The 5,776-nt window shown below is 33.5% G+C and overlaps 1 protein-coding gene across 1 annotated transcript in view; it reads left to right on the top strand.

The window, feature by feature from the left end:
* Positions 1-5,479: 5,479 nt before the first annotated feature.
* Positions 5,480-5,776, top strand: part of LOC109585025 (general transcriptional corepressor CYC8-like) — a 3,137-nt gene continuing 2,840 nt past the window's right edge. Inside the window, exon 1 of the mRNA XM_020000952.1 lies at positions 5,480-5,757. The gene's annotated coding sequence lies outside the window, so the exon portion shown is untranslated. The remainder of the gene's footprint in view (positions 5,758-5,776) is intronic.

The following is a 5,776-nucleotide window of genomic DNA, read 5'->3' on the forward strand; positions in this document are numbered from 1 at the left end:
TCAAGGTGAGGGAGATGATACTACAAGTAACATATGGAAAGCAGAGAGACGAAAAAGAATCACATCCTCTTTAATTGGCCAAATTGCTAAAAGGAGATCAAAAACAAAAGTTGAAAAAGTGGTAAAATTCAAATTGTACAGTACATTTAGGGGAAATTCAGCCACAAGATGGAGAAATGAACAAGAAAAACACGCACGTCAAAAATACATACAAAAACTGAAAGCAAAATCACCTTTGGCAACTTGTAATGACAGCGGACTGGTCATTCATAAGAAGCATCATTGGTTAGCAGCTAGCCCAGATGGATTAGTAAATGATCCAAGCGCAACACCAAGTTCAGGGTTAGTTGAAATTAAAAACCCATTTAAATATAAAGATTCGACAATATTAGAAGCAGCAGAGGCATCAGATTTCTGTTTGAAAAAAGATAAAAATGAAACAATTCAATTAAAAAAAACACACAACTATTATTATCAAGTTCAAGGTGCTATGTTCTGTACAGACACATTCTGGTGTGATTTTGTTGTTAGTACAGAAAAGGATCTATTTGTGCAAAGAATTTCATTTGATAGGCAATTTTGGGAAACAACCATAACTAAACTGAGAACATTTTACTTTACAGCTCTCTTACCTCAACTTGCTGCTCCACTGAATGGAATGATAAGAGAACCTGAGCAATGGCAAAGTGATCCAAAGAGCTGGGAGGAGTGTTATATAAACTTGTAACTATCTTGTGCAAAGAGTAACCTATTTAATCTTAAATGTCATTGTGTACTATAATATATTTCTTCTTACCTGTATATATAGCTTGCAACAGGTAAAACTTATCACTCTATTCCTTATGAAGTAGGGCAGCACAGAGCCTGCCAGCAAATCATAGATCTAGTATAGACCACCCTAGGCGAGAATCGAATGCGTAGGAAGATTATTAGAAATTTTTACGGTTGTAAGGCGTGGTTTGGGATGAAATAAATTTCGGCCGCCATTTTGGTTGGCAACTTTCAATGGAGAACAAACGGGCCGGCATAAAAACAAACCTGTATTAAGAATTCTGGAGCAAATTTGACCAAATCCTTGACAGGAGAAGCTTATAGGCAGCTGTTCTTTCTTATAACAAGCGCTTTTTAGCTATTGATAGAGCTACAGCAGGTAAGTGAGGCATTTTCTTCGTGCCTCCATTGACTTCCATAATAAACTTGCCAACCAAAATGGCGGCCAATTATAATGTGTGGGCAGATACCGTATATAAAATTAATGAAATTCATAACTTTTCCAATTCACGCCTAGGGTGGTCTATAGCCATGCTAATTCTTACTCGTGAGGCCCCGCCTACTTCTAAAATTACATTTTTAATTTTAAGGATTAAAACATTTGCGGTCAAAAAGGTATCCCGTAACCTTAAGTTCTTAGTGCTTTACCCTAACCCTATCTTGAAGTGTGCTTAATTAAATGATGGTAATGGTTAATTTCAGACTTGGGTCAAATACAAATAGTATTTGTAATTAGTCGTATTTAAATACTTTTGAAAGTATTTGTATTTGTATTTGTAATTTGAGTTTTTGCAACAGGAAGTATTTGTATTTGCAATTGAAATACAGCAGGGAAGTATTTCAAAATACAGCAAAATACTTTAAAATACTTTAATGTGGATGAAGATGCTGTTTGAGTGACAAAACTTTGAAACACTAACGTTCACTAAATGCAATACATGACTATAACTAAATATTATTGATTATACATGCATGCATAATGAAAAGAGGCTTTCAATTTACTTGATTGATTAATTCATAAAACTACGTAGTTAATAACTGTCTATACTTGAGAAGAAAGTATTTGTATTTGTAATTGAAATACATGTATGCAGTATTTGTAATTGTATTTAAATACAAAGCTGAAAACAGTATTTGTATTTGTATTTGTATTTTTGTTTTTGTACAGTATTTGTATTTGTATTTAAATACATGTACTTCCACGTTGTATTTGACCCAAGTCTGGTTAATTTATTATTGTTTTTATTTTAGGAAAATTCACTGTTCCATCTGTCAGTGGACAATGTTCTCCTCCAACTAGTTATTTTACATTCAACAAAATAAATGGAAATAAAGGAATAATCTTTGGAGGAGCTGTTACTTATGGAAGGGGGTATTATGGTGGCCTTGGTACACCTACTAATAATGTGCACATATTTAATGTGACACATAAGACCATAGTAAGTTATTAATATTTTTAAAAATTAATTTATATAGCTACCAGTTTTAAAATGTCCTAAGATTGTTTTCGCTTCCTTGTATATGTATATCTAATTATTTTTTTAAACACTGTACGAATCCTTAAATAGTACTGTATAGTGGCACTTTTTCGAGGAGCTTTTTCGAGAATAATAATTTTCGCAATCGACTTGTATTTGGAAGTTTGCAGAATTAATTTTTTGTAAATTCCACTATTCTGCCATCTTGTACTGTATTAAATTGATTTTCAAGGAATTTAATTTTGCAAATTTTGAAAAATCAGCGAAATTTGCAAAATTTGTTATCCTCAAAAAAACTGCTATATGCATGGTAATTGTGTCTTGCTGTGAGGAAAGCTCAAAACTTTATTTGATGATTGTCGTTTTTACATGGCCATACTAATGTATCTGCATTCAACAAAAGCATAAGAGTGGTTTGGTTGCTAGTAGCATCTTAATCTTAATTTTTGAAATGAATGTATGGACAACGTGCAAAGTGAAAATGTTAGGTACAAAATGGCATGATTATTTGATAAAACTAATGTTCATCGTGTCCACATTTCATCAAAGTGGCATGGGACTGATGGGAGCCGTGGCTTATTTATTCCTTCGATTTTTTTATATACACATTATCTACAGCAACAAATTAATAACAAAAACAATGAAGAATATGTTAATTTAGTATATGATATTACTCCATACAATAGCGAAACTTGGTTCTACAGATTGTCACAGTTACATGTATATAGGCTTATTGTCTTTGGAAAAACATAGATAGGGAAATAATGAAGTATCCTGACTCAGTTGGATTTGTTCAAATGGAGGTGGTTCAACAATGGACTGATAAAACAGGTCTAGTTTATAGATGCAATGTAAGAAGCATGCATCACTTTTATAAATCTAATATAGTAGTTTATGGGTGAAAACAATCTTAGGAATAACCTGCATGGTCTGAATAATGCTGTACACTCTCAAATTGTGATCTTATTCTTTGTTCTTGTTTTTTAATTTTTTAAGCATTGGGAGAGTATTAAAGAAGGATCAGTATCTGGTAAGGGACTCTGGCTTATGAAGAGAAGTGATCATGCCAGTGCAATTATCAATAGCATCTCTACCTCACCTGCACTAGTCGTGATTGGTGGACGAGATATTCACAATCAACTAATGACTGAATGTTTATTACTTAATAATATCACTACTGGTCAGTTCAGTTGTAAGAAGGTATGTGTACATGTATGTATGTCAGTATTGTAATTGTGCAATTAATATTGGAGGAAATGTTGCTACTATGATTACCATGTGCATGTTTGGAAATTTATACTTTAGAAAATTGTGATTTAATTTCTATGTAATAAGATTGTGTCATGTATTACTGTGTAGCAGAAAATTTTGTGCCCCAAAATTTCTGTGGATTTCGTGTTTTTTTTTCAAAATTCACAAAAAATGGATTTAATACTGTTCAAGATGGCCGAAAATTAGAAAACCATGAAAATTAAAGACATGAAATTGATTTTTGAACGGATTTGTGAAATTTTTGAGCCACGAAAATTTTCCGCTATACGATATTTGAATGTGGCATAAAATGAGATATGTGATCTAATTTTTGCAAAATGAAAGTCGTAGTAAAAAATTTCAGATAGACTGTAATTTATAAAAATGTATCAATGATTGTCTATAGATTTCTCTACCTGAATCAGTTACTGCTAGATACGATCACTCACTCACAGCAGTCACAATGTCATCAAACTGTGTGTGGCTAGTAATTGTTGGAGGGTTTGTTGAGTTAAAATTGAACATTTTTGGAGGAGAGAATACACATATCACTGATACTAATAGACTAACAATGATAGTTGAATTTGGTAAGATAAGAGTAAACTTATTGTTAGATAATCGATGCATGGGGGGTTGTTACTCTGTAACTGAACGTCTTGTTCTTCTTATTTAGTGTATGAAGCTGGTGAGTGGATAGTACAGTCAGTACTGGATGGTAATGATCTCGGTAGTAAGAAATATCAAGAAAAGTATGAATCGTACAGCAAGACCAGAACATGGTGGATGGATCAGGTAGTAGAATATCCCACAGAGAAGGAAGCTGAACTACAGAGATACATCCAGTTATTGCATCAAAAGCTGGCTGAAACCAATAAACAAGGTATATATTCATACATTTTATTTGTATACCGTATTTCCTTAAATAAAAGCCCGGGCGTCTATTTCCTAAAATAGTATTTGGTCCTCGAAAAGATATTTTTAAAAAAATTTGGCACAGAGCGAGATTTGAACCCGTGACCTCATGCTTTTGACTACTGCAGCTTCAGGCAGTATCCACAAGAGCACTGAGTTACTCACAGGCAAGATTCGCACATTTATAGTTCAATTCTATTGCTACCCCAGCATTTATTCACATTTGGCTTCTATTTAAGGATATACAATACATTGATATTAATTCAATTGTGATTAATTGTATGACTATGTTTCAAATTCAGCTAAAGTTGATGATAATAATAAATTGGAAGAGGTGTTAAAAGCACAGGTACAGTTACACAAAGAGAAACAGGTTCTTAGTGGTTAGTGTATCATCATGAGTACATAATATTAGATGAGATCTATTAATGTAGAAGATATTGAGGAAGAAAAAAGTAGAAGAACTGTATCTCAAGGAGAAACAAATCACTAAAGGTTACCATGTGCGCAATGTGCATGTTATGTGAAAGAATATTCCTTTTTAGAATTAAAAACGAAAGTTGTTGTTAATGAAGTACATATAACTGACTTGGAGGAAGAGAAGGAAAAAAGGGAGGAGCAATATTGTAATGAGAAACAGATCACTGATGGTGAGAATATTGTTATCATGAGGAAAATCAATGTTTAAAGTAGAACTTAAAAGCAAAGTAGCTGATAATGAATTGTATACTTCCAAACTAATGAAGGAGAAGGAGCAACTACAAAAGAAAATTACATCCTTGGAGGAACATTTTATCAAAGAAACTGCATGCAATTCTATTGGATTACAATTTAACTACTTGATTCCTTCAATGGGTAGGTGTTATTATATGAATTATATATTTTATACAATTGATAGATAATTTGGAATGCCTGAGTGATGTCCAGGTAGCAGAGAAGAAGCTGTTCTTAATTCAAGGAGACAAACCTCAACTGATGAATTGGGAGAAATATGGTCTAAGGATTGGAGTACAAGAAGGAAGCCTATTGTCCTCTGAGACAGTAGAAGCAGCAGTGGTTGCTCTTGTAGGAGGACAGTTCCAGTTTCCTCCTAATACTGTCCTAGTGAGTGCTGTGTATGCAGTATCACTCTCAAAGCCTCTCCTTAAACAACTCAAGTTAGAGATACAGCATTGCATTGATTTAACAGGACAACCAGATCTTGCACAATATTTAAAGTTTGCTATAGCTCCCGTGAGCACACCCAGTCTTCCTTACCACTTCGCAATAGTTGAGGGAGGAGAGTTTAACTCTGATGGTGGATATGGATTCATTGAGCGTAAAGATTTCTGTTTGGTGTGCATACTGGGATTGCTAATAGTATC

This window comes from Amphimedon queenslandica, unplaced genomic scaffold, assembly GCF_000090795.2.
Source record: "Amphimedon queenslandica unplaced genomic scaffold, v1.1 AMPQUscaffold_13134, whole genome shotgun sequence".
Taxonomy (NCBI): domain Eukaryota; kingdom Metazoa; phylum Porifera; class Demospongiae; order Haplosclerida; family Niphatidae; genus Amphimedon; species Amphimedon queenslandica.